Source organism: Eurosta solidaginis, chromosome 1 (assembly GCF_040869045.1).
Source record: "Eurosta solidaginis isolate ZX-2024a chromosome 1, ASM4086904v1, whole genome shotgun sequence".
Lineage (NCBI taxonomy): Eukaryota > Metazoa > Arthropoda > Insecta > Diptera > Tephritidae > Eurosta > Eurosta solidaginis.
In genome coordinates this window covers 315,443,529-315,471,150 of record NC_090319.1, presented here as the reverse complement: position 1 = coordinate 315,471,150, position 27,622 = coordinate 315,443,529, and the positions used below count along the sequence as shown (strand labels likewise).

General features: G+C 36.0%; 1 long non-coding RNA gene across 2 annotated transcripts in view; it reads left to right on the top strand.

Annotated features, from left to right (window-relative positions):
• Positions 1-27,622, top strand: part of LOC137237679 (uncharacterized) — a 480,678-nt gene that overhangs the window by 303,540 nt on the left and 149,516 nt on the right. The gene's annotated exons all lie outside the window — the stretch shown is intronic.

The window sequence follows — 27,622 nt, the reverse complement described above, 5'->3', positions numbered from 1 at the left end:
AATCCTTCCGGACAGATTACTGCTGAAAGGTGGAGATCTGTAGAAAGGGGGGGTATTAATACGATGGGTTTATTATTACTATATTAACTTAATGCTTAAGATGATACGGGAACAACCACGTAAGGCCCTGGTGTGAAGATGATAGTGTCCGCGAGCTTGCTGTGGCTGAAGGAAGTGGTTCCAAATCTCCGCAGCCAAGGCATGAACGCAAATCCCCACGGTACCAAAATTTAAAGTATGGAAACCATGCGTGATGAAGTCGAAGGATACGCTGAGACTTCTGCAGAATCAGAATCCGAATATGCCAACACAGGATTTGACATTGGGATCTATACATTGATTTCCATTGTGCTGCAATATCACCAGGCTCAGCGCTATCTTTCTAGCTCACCTGATATATGTTTAGAAATTAATTAAAAGATTCTGTAAAGTCCTTATCTAAGCCGAAAAAACGCAATTATAATTTATCCATCACCTTTGGTGATACAACTCTGGTGACTCGAAGACATGCGTGAGCGGTTTTTGCCGGCAATTTTGAATGCCCGGAATTTTTAGTTCCCCGGATGAGGGGAACATAGACACACAAAAGACAAGCACGACGCCTGACCCGTTGCAATCACCCCACAGAGGTTGAAGAAGTCATAAAAAAGCCAAACCTTCTAAATCAATAGGTCCAAATGGAGTAGTCATGCTAAAGGTAAAATCTCTTCGCGCTGAGGCAGAAAGCTACCTGATGCACTTTTTCAAACCTGGGAAACCGGCTAACGAAGGTGAGTTATAACTTTCGGTATCACTCCGTTCGCCAGTAACGAAGACGTTGGAAATCTTCCTGTTCCGTCAGTTTAGTGCGAATCTTCGCCTAGCCACTCACCAGCATGGCTTCCGCAAAATAAATAGCACTACCAGCACTGTTAAAAGCTTTTGACACATTCAACCACGGTACTATACTCCAAGATATAGAAGATTCACCCTTTCCTCTTTGTAAAAAAGATAAACTGCAAATTATTTGAACCTAGCCGACCAAATCCACGTTCACTGTTTTGCGACGTGGAATATTGGACGTTCACGTTGTTGGTGTTGCGCTACCGATTGTCAGCCATTAAAGAAAGAAAATCGACACTGATGATGGCACAACGCCGAAACCGGTTTGTCTCAAAACCAAATTTGACAAGGGATGACGGAAAATCGTTCCAATATACACCATTAAAATATCTTAGGAGTAACACTCGGTCACACTCTCGCCTTCAGGACGTATGCCATCGAAGTTGTATATAAAGTACAAAGCCACAACAAAATTCTCAAGTCGCTTGCCAGTAGAACTTGGAGAAAAGGTGAAGAAACGTTGCTAGCCACATACAAAGCAATTGGCCGGCCACTCAACAGCAAATCTAAACTACGATGATACAATCTTACCATAACCTTCCTCATATATGGCGAGAAGAAATGAATTGCAAATCATTGAAGGCAGTGCTTGTGTTTTAAAAACATTTTCTTATGGTCCAAAAAGTTACGGTGGCCTCATAAAATCACCGCTTGAAATGCAAAAATATTTTTTACACTAAGAATTTGAGGAATGGGAAATTATCAATTACATTTGGCATTCCTTGTAATGTAATTGGAAATTTTTCAATTACATTTGCAATTCCTTACGAAAGTACTGGGGTAGAAATTACATTTGAGCAAACTATTTATATACCTTTCATGAACATAAAATGGTATATTAACTTTGGTCCGGTGTTTGTAGCGTTGAGAAATATAGAAGATAAACTCACCATTAAGTATACCGAATTGATCACGGCGACGAACTGAATGATATAGCCATGTTCGTCTGTCCGTCGGTCCGTCTGTCTGTTTGAACGCAAACTAGTCCCTCAAATTTTGAGATATCTCAATGAAATTTTGCACAAGGATGTATATTTGTATTATATTAGACATTTGTCGGATACGATAGGATCGGACCACTATAACATATATCTCCCATACAACCGATCGTTCAGATAAGTCGATTTTGGACATTCCTGCCGCAATTTAGAAAGTATAAACGTCACACTCGGTGGTATATATTCTAATATATCATAGAAGATATCCTGAAAAAAATCACTTTGATCGGAGCTATATATAGTATATATCCCATACAACCGATCGTTCAGATAGAATGATTTTTGGCAATTTATCCCTTAATTTCCAATATAAGAACGTTAAACTTGGTGATATTTATTCTAATATATCATAGAAGATTTCATGAAAAATCATTTCGATCGGAGCTATGTATATATATCCCATACAACCGATCGTTCAGATAGAAAGATTTTTAGCAATTTCTCCCTTATTTTCCAATATAAAAACGTGAAACTTGGTGATATTTATTCTAATATATCATAGAAGATTTCCTGTGAAAATCATCCCGATCGGAGCTATATACAATATATATCACATACAAACGATCGTTCAGATAAGGGGGTTTTGCCATTTTTTTATTTTATATTTATCTTAAAAATCGTTTAGGTATGTACATCTGTTCACTATATATTTCTTATCTTAGACACCCGATTATTTGGAGATTACGAATGGGATAAGATTATTGTTCAGCCCCATTCATGAAAGGTAAGAAGTCTTCGGCTGTGCAGTCCCGTCCTTACTTGTTTTTTTATCAATTATAACAAACTTGAGCCTCAAAAAAACGAAATTACTTTTGGTATTTTTTTTAGGAATTGAAATGTAATAAATTCCTTTGCTGTGGAGGAAAGGAATTTATTACTTTCCTCAAGTATATGTAATGGGGAATCGACGGGTATATGATTACCTAAAGTAATCATTACTACCCAGCTCTGGTGGAAACCCCTCCGTCAGCGGCAACCAAACAAAAATAATAATGTTACTCATACGCCCCGTAGTACCAACACATTCCTATGTAAAGAAGTTTAATGTTTTTTAATCGTTTTATATGTACACAATTTAGTGACTAACTAATTGTTACATATATATGAATTTAAAAATAGATCTCGGTATTGAGTGCCTACCTTCAACATCTTTATTTAACAAAATTTAGCCCGAATTTATTGTTGTGACTTATTTAAAATATAATCTTGAATTTAAAAATAGATCTCGGTATTGAGTGCCTACCTTCAACATCTTTATTTAACAAAATTTAGCCCGAATTTATTGTTGTGACTTATTTAAAATATAATCTAGACATAAAAGCAAGCTTAGGAGTAATTAAATCTAAAAAGCAAATACACATTAACTGCTAGATAAACAGCAGATAAATGTCAGAATAATGAATATTTTATTTGGCTTTTTATAGTTGGGCAGATAGTGACCGCTGCTAAAATTTCCAATAAAATTTTGTTTATACCTTTCATGACAGTGAAATGGTATATTGAGTTTATCACGAATATCAAAATTGTTAGTACTTAAAGGAGATGAGTTAGACCCAACAATAAGTATACCGAAATAGTCAGGATGACGACCTTAGCCATGTTCGGCTGTCTGTCTGTATGTTTGTACGCAAACTAGTCCCTTAATTTTTTTAGGTATCTTGATGAAATTTGTTTGGCGGATATATTTTGGTCTCCGAATTTACATAGGTCGGAACCGACCAGATCGGACCACTATAGCATATGTCGCCCATACAACCAATTTTCCAGAAAAGAGGTTTTTTGTCAAATCTTCCGCAATTAATCCCATAAAAGCATCAAATTTATTTAGTTATCTGAAATAAACGTAGAGATCGGTCATAAAACCTATTGCTACGGTAAGATATTCATTGTTATAGCAACCTCATGTTGACACAACAAACATGAAACTTGGTGCGAGTATAAGTGATCTATTATTTATTAATAGTTCTCTACATATACAGTAGATTATTCGGATATTACGAATGGGATAAGATTATTGCTCATTCATGAAGAGTATGAAATCTTCGGCACAGTCGAAGAAGGTCTCTTCCTTACATGTTTTGTATAAAATTGCTTTATCCTTGCTGCATTTAATTTTTGATTTATTCCCAAGCCACATTTTAGACAATTCTATGAACTGATTTCGATAGTGTTATCATATTCTACAAACCACTAGTTTACGTTGTGAATAATGCCATCTCATTTACATAAATGAATATGAAAGCAGGACATTTAGTACTTTGTGTAAACTGAAAATAGCAATAAAATTATTATGGCGCGGTTAGATTATCTCATAAGCAATAAAGCTAATGCGCATATTTGCTATTTAATTTTAGAATTTAACCACACTGATACATACACATCCGCATCTATTTTAGTTTGTTTATATTCGTATTTTAAATTTACCCCCATTAACGAATTTATTAAAGTAGTTCTATGTGGGCTCTTGCCCTAATTTATCGAATTCATTGGATTTGGAAAAGCCATCCAAAATCTCCGAGCTTCCAGAGTCGTTCGACTAATTTCTGACACAATATTTGAGCCTTTAAAACTTGTTAACAAGCAACAAAGTAATCACACAGGTACAACAAAAAAACACACAACAACAATTGAACACAAAACAATAAACGCACTAAAGCAGAAAATCCACAAAGAAGATCAAACGACTAGAATTACTGACTTCTAAAGCGGTAGTCATTGGTGCCGTATGTCGTATCGCTGTAGTCGTATCCCTAACGTAATCAGCTGTTTATCGTTACGACGGTAAACCAAAAACCAATTGGTTGGCTACGATACGGTTACGACCTTAGCAACACCAATAATCGATTGCATTGATTCTCATAAGGTTGGTCGAAGCAGCTGTTAAAAGGTTACCGATACGGTTACCGATAAAGCACCAATGTCTCCAGCTTAACTGCCTCAGTCGATCAGAAAAAAACACCCTCCGTGAATGAACACACAGCACATACACATAAATATAATATCAATTTTGACAATATCTGCTCATGAACCTGCGAACTATAAATACAAGACAAACGACAACAACAGATCAGAACGAAAATCGAAACTGATGATGGCACAACGCAGAATGCGGTTTGTCCCGAAACCAAATTTGACAAGGGATAACGGAAAATCATTCCAATATACAACGTTTCCAAGACTACTTCTGCCAAATTTCCTTCATCATTTTCTTTACTACGAGCAGCCTGCAGAAAAAGCATGAGAAATTTTTTCAGAAATACAGTATGTAAATTAGTGCAATTCTGCTTATTTGCAACCTTCTACAACGTTCGAATCACTAAACTGTTGAATAAATAACTCCACTATTCAATAATGCAAAATGGCCTTTATTAAAGTACTTCACAATAACACTTATACTTCGCAACTGATAGCTTGCTTAAATCAAACTGATTGTCGTGCCCATACTGTTGCTGCTTTTTATGCTGTTTGGTTTCCTCGTTGACATATTTCTAGGCGCGTCTTTTTCTAGAATTTACTAGTTAGTTATCAGCTATAAATGTCTCAGCTATAACAACAAATGCACGATTTTATAGCTTCTCTCATAGCCCATGCGCGTGTATATGTGAGTGATACTTGCCCAAATGATTGTATACTTTTTGGGAGTATCTCTGATATATGCATGCGTTTGTGCGTTACTCTCCGCTGCTCCTACGTACATATGTGTAAACATAATGATTGATTCTTTTATGTAGATACAAGTGACTGCTTGCTTTATTGTTGTTGTGGTTTCATTTGCTTAGCATCAAACTAGTGATGTGAGTATCACTTAGTGTCACTAATATTCGTCACAATACGTACTACGTGCTAAGTGAATACCAATCAGATATCGAGTCATAAGATCTAACACCGCTCTAACGAAATTAACAAATGGACTTACTTCGACATGTAGTGGGTAGAAAATATAAATAAAGAAATCAATTAATACATTAACTTTAAATCATAACTCCTCTCTTATGACATTTTCTTTTCTGTAAACAATGTCACCTTGTTGGTTTTTCTCCGCTTTCTTGTAAGTTTCAGTGATTCATACACAAAATATTTCTTATTGAATATGAAAAACGGTATCACTACCTACAAACTCACGTGACCTTGTTCAAAAGTTGGAATTGAAGATTGCAACATGAGCGTAACATTTTTATATGCTTTGCATTACTCACGCTGATTGGGGGCAGCAGGAAAGCTTCAGTCTTCCTCCATATCTTTTTCTCAAACTTAGTAAAGATCTCGCTTTTCTATGCTGATAAATTCAGAAGTGTTTTGAAATTTCTGCTCAGCCGGATCATATTATTTTTCAATCGCATTAAATGGCACAGGCATCGATAACGTCGAACTTAATTGGTTCATACTTTTTTGCGCTTAAGAAGCTCAACATCAAATTTCCTTCAGCACATAGCGTTGTCGCCTTCGGGAGAACTACTCGTCTTCGGAGCCAATCAAATGCCATAATCAACTTATCATATCGTCCATGGCTCTGCGTTAGAACTTATTGTATATTGAAATTTTTTATGCGTCAAGAAGTTTTTATTTATCAATTAACTACTAAGTTTATAGTTAAAGCTATGCTCAACTTGGAATTTCAATTTTCCCAACGTGTATGTATATATTTTTTTATACTAAATATTCCAAAAAACTTTTATCTGCAACACACCAATGGCTAACTCATTTTCCGTCCATATAACCAAGCCAAAGATCAGGACTAATAAGATGATTGATGATTGTACGTCTAGAGAAGACTTTTCAATAGCCTTCTCCAATGCAGAGCCCACAACAAAGCTCTGCATTCCATATAACAATTGTGCTCTCGTTTTGTATGCCAAAATGCATTTACTTTAAATTTTCGGGGACCCATGGTCCAAAGTTTCACCTGCTTGCAATAGTTGTTCTTCGTGTGATTTCTAAGAAATTAATGATAGTTCTCAGATAGACGATCTCGTTCATGGCTTCAAATTTATTTACACCACCAGTGACTTGGTGCCATGGCGCGAATGCAATACTACATGTGTCTAATAAGGACAATTATGCCAATATCATCAACGTACGACAGCAACTCAACGCTCTTATAATTGGGTCTACTATACTCGCTTAGATCTGCTGCTAGAATTACCTCAGAAGAGCTTCTTTTCCGATTTTCGTCGTATTCCCACTTAATTTTTGAGGAATATGAGGAAGATATGACAAGAAACCTATTTTCTGAAAAATTGGTTGTATGGGAAATACATGCTCGAATGGCCCTATCCAGTAGGTTTCGTCAAATGTTTAATGTGACATGAAAGTATACATAATTTCATCAATATATCTTAAAAACTAAGGGACTCGTTGAAATAGACAGACGAATAGATGGATGGTCGTACAGACGCGGCAATGAACTGAATCAACCCAGCCGGTCATGCCCATCATTTAATTTTACTTATTGATGGCTCTATCTCTGCATCTTCAAGACTAACAATTTTCGAGAGATGATTCAGACTAATATTCCATTTAATTTCAATGAAAGGTATTATAATTTATTAAAGTGGGAATAAATGTATGAAAAAGCACTGGTGCCACATCGTGAACAGGAAAGTATGACAGGAGTGCATATTCGAAATCCCCTACTGCTTTGTTTGTGTTGCTGTGGTTGTTGTTCAATCTACATCATGCTATTTACGAGATGTGCTTTTGAAGTTTAATCTATGCATCTAAATGTTGAGCTTAAGCTAAGTTTTGAGACAGTCAAATTCTCCTACACACACGTAAACGTAGTAAATTTTTCCGCCCACAGTTTTCAGCTAATTGTAACTTAATTCTTATTAGCTACAATATCAGTATCAAAAGCCGTAGGTAATATTCTAAAATCATTCGCAAATCATACTATAGATAGATGGAGAGAAGACTTAATGCTCACGATGGGCGTCACATGCTTATAAGTTAGGCCTCGTGAAGGTCAAGGCTCCAAATATCAGCTGCGCCGAGTTGATACGTCTCGAGGCAGCAATTAAGCTAGGTCTTAGAACACTTTTAGTATTTGTCAAGAGGGCACGTTCCTCTTTAACATAAGTTCTGGCACATAGTTGGGGTTCCTATGTTTGGTCATCAAGCAAATTCTGGTAGCACTATGGACATATTCAGTCTATGTGAGGTCCTTGTTGACCGGTCAGTTCACCTAACGCCAGCATCAGACATATAAGTATATCTACTTTAAGTCATTGTAACTAGTAACCGAATCTTACCCTACGTAAAACAATCAGGCAAACATTTCCCGCGGTAGGTATGCCTGTCGTAAGAGGCGACTAAAATACCAAATCGATTCATGGGGTTGTGTATGCCTGTCGTAATAGGCGACTAAAATACCAAATTCATTCAAGGGTTTGTGTACCGCAACCCTTTCAAAGGGTTGCCAGCACAAAATATAGCTTCTCCAACCCAATTGTCAATTGTGGCGAATCCTGTTTCTTTAACAGCCGAGGGTCTGGCAACCCCAAGTTCCTCATGATCTAGGGGGTAGAAGGGCGGTATGGCCTAGAAGGTTTCATGTTGTCATACCAAATCGTTCCCTAGATGATCGGGATAGTATCTTAATGGGGCTTGTTACGGGAACGTGACGGATCTGCATCCGGCAAAGGACCATCAACATCGATAACACTCCCCAAGGCCTTCGGGTAATGTCTTTATCGCTACAATAACAACAACAACAAAAATTTTGAAGGCTTCAGGAATTACATAAGTGTTCTAACTGAGAGAAACTTGTATCTTTAAAATAAAATAAAAATATAGTATATTTTGATTACTTTCTAATTTCCCCCTTGATATTGATAAGTAAAAATAAATAAAATTTACCTCCGAGGAAATTAACGCCGAAATTCTCTACCAATTTGCTTCGCCCTTCTTTTTAGTTTTTCTTACAAGCTGGCCGGTTCAAACCCACATATTTCACACCGACCCCGAACAGCAGTTGCAAGCAGATGAGTTTTCACTAAGAAGCTTTTCGTGGCGGAAATACACCTCGCGCGTTTGCCGAGGAACGACCCCATTTAAAAAAACTGTTTATAATCAATTCAGGACTTGCGTTGTAATACACAGAGCACGCAACCACAACACCACTGCGGCCTCGTTAAGATTAGTTTCTCTTAGAAAGAAACCGTTACTTTGGATAAATTAAAGCTTTTCATTACCAGAAACCAAAAAAAAGTTAAGAGTTATTTGTTGACCAAAATTTATACTTTCTTGAGGTAACAGTTACTATGAGACTTTGCACTAGTGAAGTGGGATTCCACAGCTCTGAGCTTTTGACAAAAGTTGTAACATTTGCGGCTGCTGCTTGTTGAACGATATTCCTATGAGAATTTTCATTAAAAATTTACGTTAAGGGAACTGTCGATTAATCAATAAGCTACACTGAAGTGTGGATATTTATCTATGTATGTGTGTGTGTGCACTTAATAACGTATGGGTTACTTGACACCTCGAAGGCGCAAAACGACACTTTAATTGGACAGTTGAAAATAAATTATTTTCACAACTCTAGCTTTCATGGGTGTGGGATATAAACTGAGTTGGTTCATTTATAAACGCATTTGACATTGAACCCTTTCGAACCTGTTGGTACACCGTATGTAACACTAAATGTGTATATTGGACTAAATCCTCAAAATCATACTCAAACTGAATAAAAACCGTACCAAAGGAGGCTTTTTAGTTTGTCTAAAAGTACATATAAAAATGAAATCTTTTTCTCCTGTGCAGTACGTTTCAAACCGCAAAAAAAAATCAAATATAGTAAAGACTGATACAAATTATGCTAGGCTCTATGTTTGTTATGTTTTATAACAAGCTTCCGACTTTAAAACATTATTGGTCAAAACATCTTTCAATAAGTAATGCTATTATCAAGACTGCAATATCTCATGACCACTATACATTTTTGGCATCAAAATTATATTTTGCATTTTCTCAGGAACCAACTGATTGCAGTAAAACTTATTACATCGACGATGTTGTGGAGTATTTGAAAAGTACATTTCAAAAATACCGGCATGATAAGGTTAGGCAGAGAAGAGCTGAATCAATGGCAAAGTTTAAAGGAAGATCATCCTTAAAACAATATATAAACATGTGGCTGCGATGTGACTCTGAGACGAGATATATATATATATGATTTCAATATATACAACGGCAGAGGGGACAAAATCAATACGATGGAACTTTAGGCGATCGTGTGGTTAAAGGTTTAGTTAGTACAATTAAAGCAAAATAAAAAAAATTCACCACCAACAAACGAAAAATGGAAAAGAAATAAGTACTCAGGGTCAGCACATCTGGTAATTAATATCAGGTATTAAAACTGCAGCCGTACGCAGATCCCAAACAACAAGCCGTTTATCTCAACGAAAAAAGGGAGCTGGGCAACGTATCCTTACATTTACCAATTCTTATTGAGACGCGAAGACGTTGCGCAAAGTGTGCGCAAGGCAAAACATAAACCAGAACAAAACAAATTTGATAGCAATGTGATATCTCACTTTGCAAGATGTGTTTCGCAAAATATCATACTCAAAAATAAATTAGATTCCTACATAATTTTCGAAATTTAATAATTGTGTGTTTACTTTTTAAACATTTTTCTTGGAAGTAATATACTTTTATGTAAAACTTTTATTTTTTTCAATAAATGATTATCCATCAATAAAAAATGTTTTCTTATTATTTGTACGTTGAGAACTGCTGGTACAAATGTTGTACCACGCAATAGTACTGGTGGTACAATGTTTTATAAGTCCCCCCAGGCCGCCCCCCCCCATTATAAAAATTTGAAATTTTTGAATGCAAGTAATTTAGTTGTCTGTATCTTAATTACTTGAAACTAATTAACCCTCTGTAACTGACGTGGTAGTCTGACAGACACCAATAAACAGAAAAATAGATTTTGCGCCGTTATTTTGCACACTTCTCCTTACGCTCTCTCTGTACCTTCATATTGCATACTCATGCGTAAGATAGTGTGTTGAAAGCGATTGAAGGGAGCACCTGCGTTGGTTTGAGCGGAAAAGTGTCTACGAGTCAACCACGTCAATTTTAAGGTAGGTGTCTGGGAGGCAACCATCTCAGTATTTAAGTCACAATTTTTTAGCGTCTCCCTAAGGTAGATGTCTGGGAGACAACCATCTCAGTATTTATTTTTTTAGAGTCCGCGTCAGTGAAGTTGTTTCGATATCTTATATTTCTAGTTTATTTTGTTCTGATGGATTACTCAGGCATTTATGATCGCCCTCACTGTGCTAAGAGAACTTCATCCCGAACTTTTAAAAGCCGCGTATAAGCTTTGGAAACCCTAACTATAAAATGCATATCGGCATGTTTGAAATGAAATATCTTTTTATTTAACCGCCGAATTTTTGTCTTTTTTGAAAGATTGACGAACTTTAATGTACATTAAAATAAGTAAAAGCTTTTGTTGGAAAAAATATAATATCGCATATATTGTTGTTGTTTTTTTATAGATATAAATTTTTCAGGGTCAATTTGAGCCATGTAAATAAATACCGTTTAAAATGAGTTGACTTTTTGAATTATAAAAAAATACATTAAATAAAAACGTTCACCTTTGAGCTTAAAGCAGGAATGCTTTCAAAACGTTTGCAAAATTAGACGAGAAAATATAAGCTACCGTATTGGTATCTGGTGCACTACCACGTCAGTGGAATAGGGAAAATTAATTCACGTCAGTCGCAGAGGGTTAAATTATATTTACTTAACAGGTTGAATGCCGGTTCGAAAGGGTTAAGGGCAATTGCTAAATGTCTTATTTTATGTAGAAATTTTAATGAAACAAAAATGATTTTCTAAAATATTGAAATATTTCAAGCACAAAATGGAATGGAAGCCATGGTAAATTTTCTTCCACAGTTTTGCATTCAATGAAACTCAAGTAGAATCATTTCTTCCATTTTGCGTCTGCTCCACCTACATTTATGTTAAAATAAATGATTGCGTTGAGAGAAACAAAAATATTTTTTGGGTAATAGTACAATCTTAATTTATGAACCGTAAATTTTCCGCAAAAATTAATTTGGTTTCACACTAAAAATGAATCCCTTGAGATTCTATGTCATGGGTTTTTATTTAACGACTTTTAATGTGAAAATCACCACAAATGCTGCTATGAGAGCGTTAAGTTACGCAAAGAAATAACAACAAACTTGTGCTGCCAGGTAAATGTGGTTGTTTGTTGAAGAGGTAGTAACGGTAGTGCAAGACATTTGTGGGCATTTATTCGTTTGGTTGGTACTCAATTGGTTGCAAATCTACGTGATTTCGCGGGTATTTCAAATCTGTCCACATCTGCGCTCACATTATGGTGAAAGTCATAATGTTAGCGTTAATGTAGTCTCTATACTGTTAGATGAAAAGTAGAAAGAAAAAGAGCACAATAGTAAACATGATAATGATAATAATATGGTTGATAATAACGATGTTTATGATTATCGTCACGGTTGCGAAGATAAAGCAATACAAGAAAAGAAAAAAAGCGGAAGGGAAAGGAAATTAAAAAAGAAAAGTTGTGGAAAGATTGGTTAGGAGTCAAAACCAAAGCCAGAACTGAAGCCGAACGTGCTTTATTTATTTGTTATCGAAGTATTAAGGGTTTGTTAACGATAACTTGTTGGTTTGCAATCGACGTCATATAAATGGAAAAATATCAAAATTTTATGAAAACCAATCGATATGTTATCCGAAAGTTATCGATTTTTTTTGAAAAGTCATTGTTTTGTTAACGAAAAGTTATTGATTTGCAATCAAAAAGTGAAATATATATTTTCGAAAATATATCGATTTCTAATCAGAGTGCTACCGATTTGTTATGGCCGTGTTATCGACAGCTCCTCGCTTTGGTATGAAATAGATACTGACAAAACTTCGTAACATAAAATCGGTGACATCAATAACCCGTCCATAGCTATTCTATAAGAAACCAATAAGAAACCGATAACTTAGCTACACGAGCCGATAATAAAGCGATAATTCGATAAAGATAATTCTCTATCCACAATGAAACATTAACTTGCCCGCCTCGATTTTTACCAATAAGTATCTTCCAAAACGCCCGAATTGATTTGTTTCTCATAAACTTAACTCTCTTTTGGTTTAACTTGAACCCTTGGGAAGCTCTGGTGGACAAAAGAATATTAGTTTAATAATTTGGAAAAAATTTAAACGACGTGACATCAGGACGGACAAGGCGACAGCTGTTTCGATTATACCTTGTAAATCTCTTCAACGCCTTTTCTGTCATTTAAAAAAGCAATGAGGGCAATCCCCGCTTAATTCATACAAAAAGAATATTAGTTTTTTAGACTTACACCTGTATGTTTACACATCGAACTTCACAAGTATTTGATACTCACGCCTTTTTTCTAATATTTTCCTCTTTTCTATCTTCTTCAACTTTCCATTGCATCCGTCACTCCCATAAATTACTTCTACACTTAAACTCAGCTTACACTTACATCCTAAATTCTCCGATTCTGTGAAAACAGATTTCTGAAATTATTTGACGCTTAACCGCCTATGCGATTTCGGTCGCTTCGTAACAAGTCACGCCAGCTATTCTTGTTTCGTGAAAAGAAACGTCATTTGGAGGAATCATGGCTGGTTAAATCTTCCTCCATCGGCCTCTACTAACTCAGTGAAGGCCCTCCTTCCTCTGGTTCCAAACTACGGTCCTGATTGAAATACTTCTTCGTTTATTCGCACCATGTCATGACCTAGGTAGCGCATGGGGTTCTAATTCGTTGCACTAAACTTAGACAGCTCATCTCTTCCCCAGCGGGTAGCGAGGCTAAAGATATATTCGCGACAGGTTTGCTTAACGTAAGAGGCAACTAAAATAATCAAATGATTAAAGGAGTTGTGTAGCGCAACCTTCAAGGGGTTTCCAGCACAATTTATAGCTTGTCAGTCTCACCTACCCGTTAGCGAATTCTGCTTCTTTAACATCGGAGGCTCTGGTGAACCCCAAGTTTCTCATAGAACTAGGGGGTTGGGGACGTAATGGCCTTGAAGGTTCAATGTGGTCCGCAAAACCTTCAGGGAGGGTCTTTATCGCAGATAGGCAAAGTCCATCGAAGTCTCGAAATTATATACATCAAGAGTTCCTTAACTATCAAGGCGCTAAGGCGCGGATTTTTTCTTGTGTGCCAGCAAGTACTTTGTCTTGTCCTTATTTACCGGGCGACCCATTTTGTTTGGCACTTTATCTAATCCAGTGAAAACAGAACTTATGACGCCTTTGGTAAGACCAATGATATAAATCTGGAGCAGCTGGTGACTCTCATCGTCGTTTGATAAAGCCTTCTTAAGTTTGCAGGGAACTGTAATTCAGACATAGCAGCATACAGTCAAGATTCAAACAAAAAATCAAGTTTTAAAATTATACGTAATTTAACTACTTATGATTAAAGTACAATTACTCTTTTTATAAACAGTTAAATGTGACAAATATGAACGTCTGCGATAAGAAGTATTTATAATAAAATATAGCGCAAACATGTCATAGTTTCATGTGCCCATACGTGGACTTAACTACACGAACGCCGCCATTCAACACATATTGACACATTCATTCATCTTGAAGGCACTTCACATGACATCCCCAGTAATGACAAAAACTTTCAGGACTAAATTCCAATTTAAGCGCTTTGGAACGTGACTTAATATGTTCCGGATACGTGACGTCTACTTTTCCGTTATACAACTTTTCAACTTAGTTTGACTTACATATATTTTTAGTACACGCATTTAACTTTTCTCTGAAGTCAGTAGTATAAAATTGCGAAATAAAAAAAATAATAAAAAATAATTGAAGAAGTTTAAGTGCGGTTTAAGCCAAACTTCATATATCTGTATTTAATTAGCGAGACATGCTCATATCGCTTCACAAACGGCGATGGTTACTAAGACATGCTTCTGAATTTCACTTCTCCAGCAGCTAGCTTCTCGGGAGCTGAGTGTTGAACTCGCTAATTAAATACGGATAATAACATCGACAAAATGGTGAACAGCGGAATTACTGGTTACAAGAGTAATGCTGCTAACGCAAAGTTGCTAAGCTCTTGGCGTGCGCCTATAACTATTCCACACAATTAGGATTAAAAAGCATATAGAATCAGTACCAAAATGGTGAATAAAGAAAGGGCAATAAACGACAACACTTAGAGACCAATTGCAAAGTGAGCATCAGGGCATTCATAAGGCTGGGTGGTTAAAGGCATCTGCCTTTACACTAGTATAAAGTATGAATGTTGGAGATTAGGAGTTCAATACACAGCTCACGAGAAGCTATCTGATGAAGAAGTGAAATTCAGAAACAGGTCCTAGTAACCATCGCCGTTTGTAAACTTTGTAGTTTTTCTCTAATATTAATAAGAAACTTTATATAGATAATCAGATGTAAGCAAGTTGGTGTTTAAGTGGGTGCTACCACGTCGACCTTAAATATTTCTTCAAAGGTTGCGGTTAGGTGTATGTAGGTTTAACACTTTTTCGATAAGTTCCGGCAACATTGAATGATGCTTGGATAATGTTGCGCATGGTGGCCAAAACCAAGGCGTTTTATTTTCTTCTAATAATGCTTTTGATAAAGCAATTCCTATGCTGAATTTTACTATGATAGTTTTGATTTTTGTTGCATATATTCTCAATATTGATTTTGGCCTAAGAAAATGGTGTCATGCTTGCTCTATATACTCGTAAAATCTTGCTTTTCTGAGTATATGAATTATTTATTTATATATCGCCCGCTAGTCAGAAATATGAATGTGCAATTTTTCGGATTTTGTGTTAGAGGCCTCTTTCGATTACCCTTTAGATTCTCTAGGTTCTACTTAAATCTAGAGATTCCTACGTACATGGAAACCCCAATAATTTGCAATGGCATTTTCACGAATGTATAGTTCAATCACACAAAGCTGAGACAGAAAAATGAATGTGGCACATTCATGTTTCTGGCTGACAAGAAGGTAATGATGTTCCTGTTTGTATGACACATTCATTGATATGGCTGAACAATTTGTGAAAAAAAGGTAAGAACAGCACACATTCGTATATTCAAATGTTCGCGTACACGTGCCTGAATGTTGGGCACCAACTCGTAACTCACCAAAACTTTTCGAGGTTCACACACAATTGTATTTTTTTATTTATTTGTAATTACTTTACTCAGGGAGCTATAAATCTACCCATGCGATATATATGTTAGTTGAGATACACAAAAGATGAGCTGTATAAGGTATTCTTCATAAAAAATTATACCGCTGAAGAATTTTTAATAGCTGCTTGTTGTTTAATTAAAGACAAACTGGTTTATTCGAAGCCGTTGCCTCTTCTCGAATCAAAACTAAAATACTTGAAAAAATTTTGTGAAAAATGGTTATACCAAAAGAATATCATTTCTTTTTTAAAAAGCTTGAGGGCAACGCTTTACTCCGCTTTTTGTAGCTGCAATATTTTTCAAAATTTTATAAATATAAACCACGATACTGCCTTCTCTTGTTTTAAATAGCAATGGGAAGTGAGCTCGAAGGAAACAACATACCAGGTTTTAATTAGATATCTTAAAATTTAACCAAGTGGTCGTGTAGACAGACGGACGGACAAAGAAAAGGAATACCCCACTTTTTTGACTTTGAACATATTGATGTCGCTTTCTATTCATGTATGTAATATGTTTTGCGAATATGAGCCAAATTAGACAACAAATACGATGTTTTTACATATTTCGATCCATACGCCACCTATCGGAGTTTTTTATTTTTGATTAGGTAACGGTTGGTTTTACAGGTATAAAGGAATCGAGATAGATATAGACTTCCATATATCAAAATCATCAGTATCGAAAAAAAATTTGATTGAGCAATGTCCGTCCGTTCGTCCTTTAACACGATAACTTGAGTAAATATTCAGATATCTTCACCAAATTTGGTACACAAGCTTACTTGGACCCAGAATAGAATGGTATTGAAAATGAGCGAAATCGGATAATAACCACGCCCACTTTTTATATATATAAAATTTTTATAAAACACAAAACACCTTATTATTTAGTAAATAATACACCTAGAATGTTGAAATTTGACGTGTGGACTGATATTGGAACTCTTGATAAAAATTTGAATACAATTTTTTAAATGGGCGTGGCACCGCTTGTGATAAAATCAATTTTACAAATATTATTAATCATAAATCAAAAATCATTAAACCTATCGTAACAAAGGAATGGTTTGAAGAAAAATTAACGGAATCGGTTAAGAACCACGCCCACTTCATACAAAAGATTTTCAAAAGGGTCGTGGACGAATAAAATAAGCTATATCTTTGCAAAAACGAGCTTTATATCAATGGTATTTCATTTCCCAAGTGGATTTATAACAATAAAGGGAACAACTTCAAATTTAAAAAAACGGGCGTGGCATCGCCCCTTTTATGTCTAAGAAATTTTATATGTTTCAGGAGCCATAACTCGAATAAAAATTAACGGATCGTAATAAAATTGGGTACACAAATTTTCCCTAGGGTAGGAAATATTTCTAGGAAAAATGAGCGAGATCGGTTAAAGACCACGGCAACTTAGATATAAATCAAGTTTAAAAGGGTCGAAAACTAGAATAATAAGCTATAACTTCGCAAAAAATAGTTTTGAATCAATGATATTTCACTTATCGAGTTTTATTGTAAGAGGAAATGGGGACACATTTTTCTTTTAAACGGGCGGTGGCACGTGTCATGTAGAAAAGTAATTTTTCTGAAATGAAATGTACAATTGAAGCCCACGCTGAGTATATAATGTTCGGTTACACCCGAACTTAGACACCTTTACTTGTTTTTTCTTATTATTGCATTGTCATCGGGTTCTGAACTATATTCCAAGTTTCAAGCTTGTAGCTTATCGGGAACAATGGCCGGCCTATCAAGTCAAGCTAAATAAAACCAAAAAAAATCCAAATTTATACTGTTACAAGGTTTCGCTATTCAGACAAAATTAATATGTTCTGCGAGCTTTGCTAAGTTGACTATAATTATACTTGCTGTACTAAACTTGCTATAAAACGAATAAAACCAGAGCTAAACTTTATGTAAATAATTTACACAACTAAATTACAAGCAGTCATTACATACCATATTCCCTAAACATTTTCGGATGCAGATGTTTTGAAAATATTTCATAACATATTTTTATGCAGTTACACACACACATAAATGTTTTTACTAAACTCACTACATGCATATACCCTCTTGCATGCATTAATTCAATTATTTTTTGTAGATTCTAAGTATGTTAGCTCGTTAAAATTTACGTCAAGTCAATTATATGCCACATAACCTCATTTCAACGCAACACGGCTATTACCAACCACTACCGGCCCTTTATGTACGAGTTGTCGGCCAAGTGCCAAACAATGGTTGGTAACCGCAGTACAATAACAACAACAACAACAACTATCAACAATAGAGTACGATATGGGAAATTATTTCAACGCTGCAAAAGTGAATGTCGAATATCCATTTTATGCGTTGCGGCACATGCCAATTTTCAACGTTCTTTTCAGTATTTAACCATTTCAAATGTGTAGAACTGTTAAATGTGCTGTTATTCTGTCTCGTCCGGCAACAAATTAATGCGGACAATTTGTTGGCATCATGCCATGTTTAATTTTGTTTAATGTATGCCACCATAAATTGTTTGTGTGTGTATGTGTGTGCGTGTTATGTAGTACATTAAACACCATTACGCCTCTTTGTCCAACAATTTTGACTGGTTCCCTGCATTCAAACCAACCAGTTGTATACTAGAAGAATACTAGTTTGCCAAAAGTCTCAACTAGTATGAGTTTTGTCTTTTTTCCATATTAGCAACTGGTATTTTTAACACGGCGATGTCCTACGAAATATCAATTGCCAGTCTCTGGACTAATTGACAAACTAGTCTTTATATACACCAGCATCATACCAGATGACATACTAGTCAGCATACCCATCAGGGTCATACCAATTAACACACTAGTCAGCCTTTGCACCAGCATTATACCAGTACATTCTCCGTATGTAATCATTAGGCCGGGTCGATTTGTGGGGAGGCAAAAAAATCGCCCATTGCTCTGTGAAAATCATATTCTAGGGATCAAATAAGAAACTCTGCCGAAGGAACCATACCTCTAAAACGAATTCCAATGCCCCCCCCCCCCCCCCCCCCCATTTTGGTCGTAGGGGCAAATTTTGAAAAATCCCACTTTGAAATGCCTATGTTTTTTTCTTTTTGGAGTTTATTTTTCTCTTTAGAAATTTATTTAGTCAGAACATATGTAAATGAAAAAATGAATTTAACTTAGTAATAGAAAATAAATTAAAAAAAATTATTAGAAATTAGCGTTTTTACAACCCCCTTTTAAAACCAAGGCATCACTGTGATGCATTTGCATGTTGTAAACATAGTTGTGTGGGTTTTTTTTATTCAACCGTTTTAAAAAATGAAGCTATCACTGTGACACAATTGCAGATCGTAAAATTGCTTGTGTTGTTTTTTTTTAAGCCACCACAAGACAGAGCAGGTAGAATTGAAATTGCCCCTACCCAAAAGTTCTACCCAAAGGGGGGGACATCAGAATTCGTTTTAGAGGTATTGTTAATTCGGCAAAGTTTCTTATTTTGATCCCTAGAATACGATTTTCACAGAGCAATGAGCGATTTTTAAATCGACCCGCCCTAGTAATCATGTGTTTAAGTTATGCGTTGGTAAGGCGGTTTTTCAAATAAACTGGTATTGTTGTTGGTTTTTGTTCTTTGTTGTGTATAAAGAAAATATACAAAGGTAGGCAATTGGGATAAGGTTTACAACAACTAAGGCATGACGTGGCTGAATGCGTTTGTAACACTTCAACCATCGTAGGAGTGCGGGTCCAAATCCCACTATTCTTAATTCTGAAATATGAAAAACCTTCGTCTTGATCGGAGGAACCTATAGCCAAAATTTGGTGTTTATTGAAATGTGGGAAATACGTTTCCATAGGGAACACACACACAGAATTTGATTTTTATAGAAGATGTAGATAGACTGAAACTAACAAATTTTTTTTAACGGCGGAAGATTACTATACGTCCAAAAGGAATAACAGCCAAACTCAACAATGCAGTCAAACTTTAGGTGTTAAAATAATCTAAGTTTGTACGGCAGCCATAGTTCTGAAAAAATCCCATTTGTAGGGAAGGTGCCACGCCCCTTTTTTTCCAATTCCACATTTTACTGGAGGTGTTAGGACTTAACGTCATATAGCTCCTTACCAATTTTCATTATCCTACCATTACTACATCCAGAAGTATGCAGTATGATATATTCCATTTGTATGGGAGGTGCTACGCCCCCTTTTCCCTAATTCCACATTTTATTGGTGTGTGTTAGGGATTGACTGCATATAACTCCTTACTGAATTTCAATGTTCTGGCATGTATACCTTCAGAGTTATGGAGTACCAAAGATTCCATTTATATGGGAGGTGCCACGCCCCTTTTATATATCGAAATTATTTTGAGCCTAAAACTTTCGAGTTGATCGAAGGAACCTATATCCAAAATTTGATGATGATTGAAGTGTGGGAAATACGTTTCCAAAGGTAACACACACAGAATTTGATTTTTATATATATGTGACCACCCGGTCTATGAAAAGGTGGCTTATGACTCAAACAAAAATTTTCCACTTTTTTCTGCTTTCGATAGTTTTTGACACGCTCTTTCACGTGGTGAAAAGAAAGAAAGTCCTAACTTGCTTAAAAGTGTACTTAAAGCGTAGAGAAAGAAGAGCACAAATGAAAAACGATGAAGCCTTTGGTTCCTTCGATGCCACTTTGGTGGCTGGTGAAGCATCCTCCGATTTTTTTTGATAACATTTTTTTCTATGGCAATGGAGCCAAAATATCGGTCAGAAACTGGTTTGTGCTTTTGGGCATGACTGTTTATAATGCAAAATAAAAACTACTAAGAAACTGAAGAAAGGCATTGTTTATCTTTAACAGCTGTTTCTCGCAATTTCTTTTTTGAGTCATAAGCCACCTTCTCATAGGCCGGGTCACATAAACTTAGATGTAGATAGACTGAAGCTAACAAATTTTTTTAACGGCGGAAGATTATTATAAGTCCAAAAGGAATAACAGCCAAACTCAACAATGCAGTCGAACTTTAGGTGTTAAAATAACATAAGTTTGTACGGCAGCCATAGTTCTGAAAAATCTCATTTGTAGGGAAGGTGCGACGCCCCTTTTTTCCCAATTCCACATTTTACTGGAGGTGTTAGGACTTAATGTCATATAGCTCCTTACCAATTTTCATTATCCTACCATTACTACATCCAGAGATATGCAGTATGATATATTCCATTTATATGGGAGGTGCCACGTCCCCTTTTTCCTAATTCCACATTTTCATGGCGGTGTTAGGGATTGAACTCATATAACTCCTTACTGAATTTCATTGTTCTGGCATGTATACCTTCAGAGTTGTGCAGTACCAAAGATTCCATTTGTATGGGAGGTGCCACGCCTCTTTTATATATCGAAATTATTTTTAGCCTAAAGCCTTCCCGTTGATCGAAGGAGCCTATATCCAAAATTTGGTGATGATTGAAGTGTAGGAAATACGTTCCCATAGGTAACACACACACAGAATTTGATTTTTCTATATATACATAGATAATAAGCGCTTCTGAGGGCAGAATTTTGGAAGACCTGTCTTTTCTTCCAGTGAGCAACCTTTAGGCTTGGCGACTATATCGGGCACCCGTAGCATGCAAGCGGTCGGTCAGTTGCTATGTAAGTGGTAATGAGCGTCTCTTTATCTTTACCCCAAGTGCTGCCGGCAAACCCACACCTAGTATTTTTCGTTCTGGTGGTGAAGGTAGCTTTGATATGTTGAAGTATAACAAATGTGGAGATAGGACACCGCCCTGTAGCACCCCTTGTTTAATTCTTCTTGACCTGGATGTTACGTTCCTGAATGGCACCGATGCTTGCCGGCCAGACAGATAATTTGCGGTCCAACGTTTGAGATTTGGGAGAAGGGGTAACACGCCGTGGTTGACCGTATCAAAAGCTTTTGAAGGAGCCAGTCATTGTTGACTGCGTCAAAACAGGCCCAGCTGCACTACCGCCGTCCTATGATGAGTGTTAGTGGAGTTCAGAACGGTGGTAGTGAAATGCATTTTACGAAAATCTGTATAACCGAAGAATTTCGTTTAAATGGGGAATCATAACTGATTTAAATGTTTTCGTTACTGACTAAAGGGATAATAACGGTAGATACTGGCTGGATTCCCAGTCTTTGGTAGTGAGGTTTTAAGACAAGTAGAAACATGTTCTGGCTGCTGATGCCTTCATGGCCAAGGTGTTCTGGCATCGGCATAGGTATTCCGTCTGGGACTATTGATATGGAAGGTTTGGCCTTTGCAATGACTTCTTTAACCTGATGTATGGTTTAGAAACATGTACGGTATCGATAGAAAATGAGATTGCCCTTATAGTGTTCAAGATAAAAGTTCCGAAGGAAGATGTGTGATCCTGTCCGTGATGATGTTTTACGCAGACATCAACTCTGTCCCCGAATTAAAACCTACGCTGGCTAGGCCATGTTATGCAAATGAAACATGATGCTCCGAAGTCGGCATAAAACATGGTCCCTCCCGCCAATTCGTAGGGAAAATAAAAAAAAGAGAAGAAGGATGGATTGGGATAAGAATGGGGAAAGAGAAGTTTGCAGAAAGATTATAGGCGTGTATGAAAAAAGATCTAGGACATGACGGTCTTAAAGAAATCTCTGTAATGGGGCGATTTTGAAAAATATTCTGAGTTAGGGCATTTTCAAATAGACAGCCGAGGGTGACATTCCACTCAGCAGTCGATATAACATCAAAGATACACTCAAAATTACTATCACTAACTGTAGTGATTGAATACATTTATACTATAACAATTAAGGAAGGCTAAGTTCGGGTGTAAGCGAAAATTACATACTCAGCTGCCAAATTACAGCTTGCAAAACTTTAAAATTACCTTCTTACCTTCTTTTAAAAGTGGGCCGTGCCACACCCATTTTTCAAAATTTTACTAATTTTCTATTCTGTGTCATAAGGCAAACCCACGTACCAAGTTTCATCGCTTTATTATCGCACTTTTTCGGTTTTTCGAAATTTTCGATATCGTAAAAGTGGGCGTGATTATAGTCCGATTTCGTTAATTTTTAACATTGATCTGAGATAAGTGCCCAGGAACTTATATACCCAATTTCATTAAGATACCTCAAAATTTACTCAAGTTATCGTGTTTACGGACAGACGGACGGACATGGCTAAATTAATTTCTTTTTTCGCCCAGATCCTTTTGTTATATAGAGGTCTATATCTATCTCGATTAGTTTATGCCGTTATGCGAAAAAAATTAATATACTCTGTGAACTCTGCTCAGCTGAGTAGAAAAATTGTGGTTCACGCGAGAGAAAGTGACGCGTTGGGTTGCACATACTTATACCCACAATATCAGCATCAACTTGTTTCGCAGCTGAAGAAGCGGCCTTGCTGAATTTCGGTGGTCGAATTGGTGAGGCCAATGCAAGGAAGCAATTAACAAATGTTTGATTTACTCTACTGCTGGTTGACTCACTTTAGGTGTGCCTTAATAGCTCGTTCTGTTCGTATTCGTATCCGTTCACTTATAGTTTGTGGGGAAAGCATCCCACTCAGAATACTATTGTCACTGGGTATAACGAGAACGGGTTTCATCAAATAAAAGAAGGTTCACCGCCCAGTTTAAACAAAATATTGATATCTTATTATAATTCCATTTTCTTGCTATGATGAGGCTTTCAAAGTGAAATAATCTCCATATAAAGTTATTATTTGTGAATATGCCCATGGTGGGGTAACATGCTGTAATTGGCCATAAGGTCAATTGCCTTTTTGACGTATTCTACATTTAACCTAATAGCCATTCAGCAAATTTCCTTTTGACTTTATGATCATTTCAAGGAAAAAGGCCATAAGCATATGGGGTATTCCATCTCATTTCGACCAATTTTGAACCCAACCCCTTTTTCTTCTTATTCTAGCTTACGAAAGACGTTTTTCAGAAGTTTTTCAAATTTTTTCATCCAAATCAAAAAAAGTTAATGAATTTTTAAAAAAACACAGTTTTTGTTTTCAAAATGCTATAACTTTTTCAAAAATTTACCGTTTGGGATCTTTTTTTTAATTTTGTTTCTAAATGTACTTTTCGGAAAAAATACAAAAAAATTTTTAAAGTTTTTTTTTTGTAATTTTTCAGTTTTTCGAGATTTTTCGAAAAATATTTAAAAACATATTTAAAAAAAAAAATAATAACAAACGGTCAATTTTTGAAAAAGTTATAGCATTTTGAAAAAAAACACCGCTTTCCAACTCAAAATAAGTTTTAAATATTTTTTTTTTCAAAATCCTATAACTTTTTCAAAAATTGACCGTTTGGGATCATTTTTTGTTTTTAATATGTTTTAACCCTTTCGGTACGGCTGGTACCTATGTGTACCACCAAAGTTTAAACATCTCTAAAATGTTTAATTTTCATTCAATTGGATTTAGAAATGTACCACGCTGTCTGTTGATACTTTCGCAATTCGTACGTGCCTTAAGAGTACAGGTTTACGTTCCCGTTATTCTCAGATTTGTGTTTTTTCTGTTGAGAGTGGTCGAAAAGTGCAGCACGTGGACGTTTTTTGAAGGATTCCTTTACATTTATAGTGATTTATTGGCAGATAACAACATAATTTAGGGAACTAACGTTAATACAACATATTTCAAGTAAAACCGGTAAGAAAATGCCATTAAAAGTAGATTTTTAGTGGAAATTCAACAGATGGTACATATGTGTACCAGTAGTCTTTTTCAGTGGTACATATTAGTACCAATAGTCCATTGAATGCATCTTATTTTTTAATTGACTCCACACAGGATTTGGTGAGTATTATGAATGCGGAGGATATACGTAAGTTGTTGGAGGAGGAAGCTACAAGTTCCAGCGATTTGGAAGACTTTTCTTGTGGAAGCTCCGATAACTTTGTTCCAAGCGAGAATTATAAGTCAAGCTCTTCCAGTGTAGAAGACTTAAATGATGACAACATAATCGAGAATATAGGGGACATAAATGACCTCGATACAAACACACTGGACTCTGACCAACAAAACAATGCACATTTTGACTGGAACTCTCCGGAACATTTTCTTCCTAAGCGAACTGCAAGCACTTCACGTAATTGCAAAATTTCATCAGATATTCCTCGCACAGCAAGTATTGGAGAGATTTTCCAAAAACTTATTCCGAAATCGGTTTATATTTACATAGCTCAGTGCACGAATGAGCGTATACAGATATTAGAAAGTGAGCAATCAGCAAGAAAAAAAAAAAACTGACTAGAACTGATGCTGGCGAAATAAAAGTAATTGTGGGGTGCATGTTCATTATGTGCTACAATCGACTTCCATGCGTGAAAGATTATTGGTCGCTTCATAAATCTCTTGGTAACAAATCTATTCAAGATGCAATGGCTAGGGATCGATTCTTATTTATCGCTTCTAAGATGTACTTCACAAGCCCGCAAAAACCATTAGACTGTAGTAAGACTTATTACCTAGATGATTTGGTCGAATGTCTGAAAAAAACTTTCCAAAAGTGTAGACAAGACAGCAGTTTCCAAAGTATAGACGAGTCGATGAAGAAATTCAAGGGCCGCAGTTCGTTAAAGCAATACATGCCCCTAAAACCGGTAAAAAGAGGTATAAAAATGTGGCTTCGGTGTGACGCTGTAACAGGTTATGCATACGATTTCAATATTTACTGTGGAAAAGACCTTGAAGAATGCTCGGGAACCCTTGGAGAAAGGGTAGTAAATAAACTCGTCAGTTCAATCTCAGAAAACGATGTTACTTTGTGTTTCGATCGCTTTTTTACATCAGTTAATCTGTTAAATACTTTACCTTATGCAGCCGTTGGCACTATAATGCGTAACAGGAAGAACGTTCCCGAGTTTGCGAGTAAGAAACTTCAGCGAGGAGAGGCAGAATTCAAAAGTATATCGTCTGGTCTTTTATGCGTAAAATGGCAAGACACGAAGGAGGTTTTGGTAATAAGTAATTGCCATGAACCAGGCATGACATTTGTTACAAAAACATTAAAAACAGGGGAAAAAATCCAAGTGCCATGTCCAAACGTAATTCAGTTTTACCGTCAAGTTATGGGAGTTGTTGATTTAGCCGATCAAATGAGTGGACTGTACGAGTATGATCGGAAGGCGGATAAATGGTGGAAGAAGGTTTTTTACCGCTTTCTTATGATGGCAGCCGTAAACGCTTGGATCATTTATAACGAACTTAGAAGAGGAAAAATGCCTTTCAAATCATTTTTGGTGACCTTGGCAGAGGCACTCATAGAAGAAGGCTCCAAAGTCACAGCTGTTGCCAGATCGGTACGCCCAGGACCAGTACGTCGCGTTACAGGACACAAACATCTACCTATTGAATGTGAAACTCGACGCCGTTGTACTAGTTGCAGCAAACAAAAAAAGCAAACACGGACAAAAACAATATGTAAGGAGTGCCAAGTTCCCTTGTGTAAGCTTTGCTTTGCATCATTTCACACATAATTTTTGAAATTAGTATAATAATTTGAATTGAAATTTATTTATTTGATTACCAATTGTTTGGATCTCTGTAAAATTGCAAAATTTGTGATTTATTTACATGTAAAAAATATGAATTTTTTTGTTATATTCTTGTAAGAGAAAATATGGTTTAGTATGTTTTGTAGGACGGTTGGTACGCATATGTAGCACATAACATCCCGGATGGTACAATGGTTTACCACCACCCCCCGAGTCAGCCTCTTATCTCACGCCCCCTTTGACACCGCAGAAACTTTATTTGGTGACCGAACAACTGTTGCTTTGCATTTAACGAAATATTCCACTGCGCGTAGAGTTCCGTCCCGAAAGGGTTAAATGTACTTTTCGGAAAAAATACAAAAAAAATTTAAGTTTTTTTTTTCAATTAAATAAAAAAAATTCTCGGCCCACTCCGGGATTAGTGGGGATGATTGCAGAATTGATTGAAGTTTTTTATGAAAAAAGGGCGAAATTCGAAAAATCTCGAAAAACTGAAAAATTACAAAAAAAACTTTAAACATTTTTTTGATTTTTTTCCGAAAAGTACATTTAAAAACAAATTTTTAAACAAAAACAAAATCCCAAACGGTAAATTTTTGAAAAGTTATAGCATTTTGAAAACAAAAACGGTGTTTTTTTTTACATGCATAACTTTTTTTGAGTTGGATGAAAAAATTTGAAAAACTTCTGAAAAACGTCTTTCGTAAGCTAGAAAAAGAAGAAAAACTTTCAGCCAATTCTAAAGGGGTCGTGTTCAAAATTGGTCGAAATGGGATGGAATACCCCATATGTATTTTTAATTTATCGAGACCGGCAAAAAAGAAAAAAATTTGCAGGATGAATTGAAGATTTGATGGAACTTTTTTTTATTTCAAAGAAATTCTAGCTGAACCTGTTTTACCTGCGATTTTTGCATTGAAATAAAATCAAAATATATGAAAATTTAGGCAACTTTTATTCTCAAAAGCTCCGCACAACTTTTGTCAGTCAGCACTAATTGC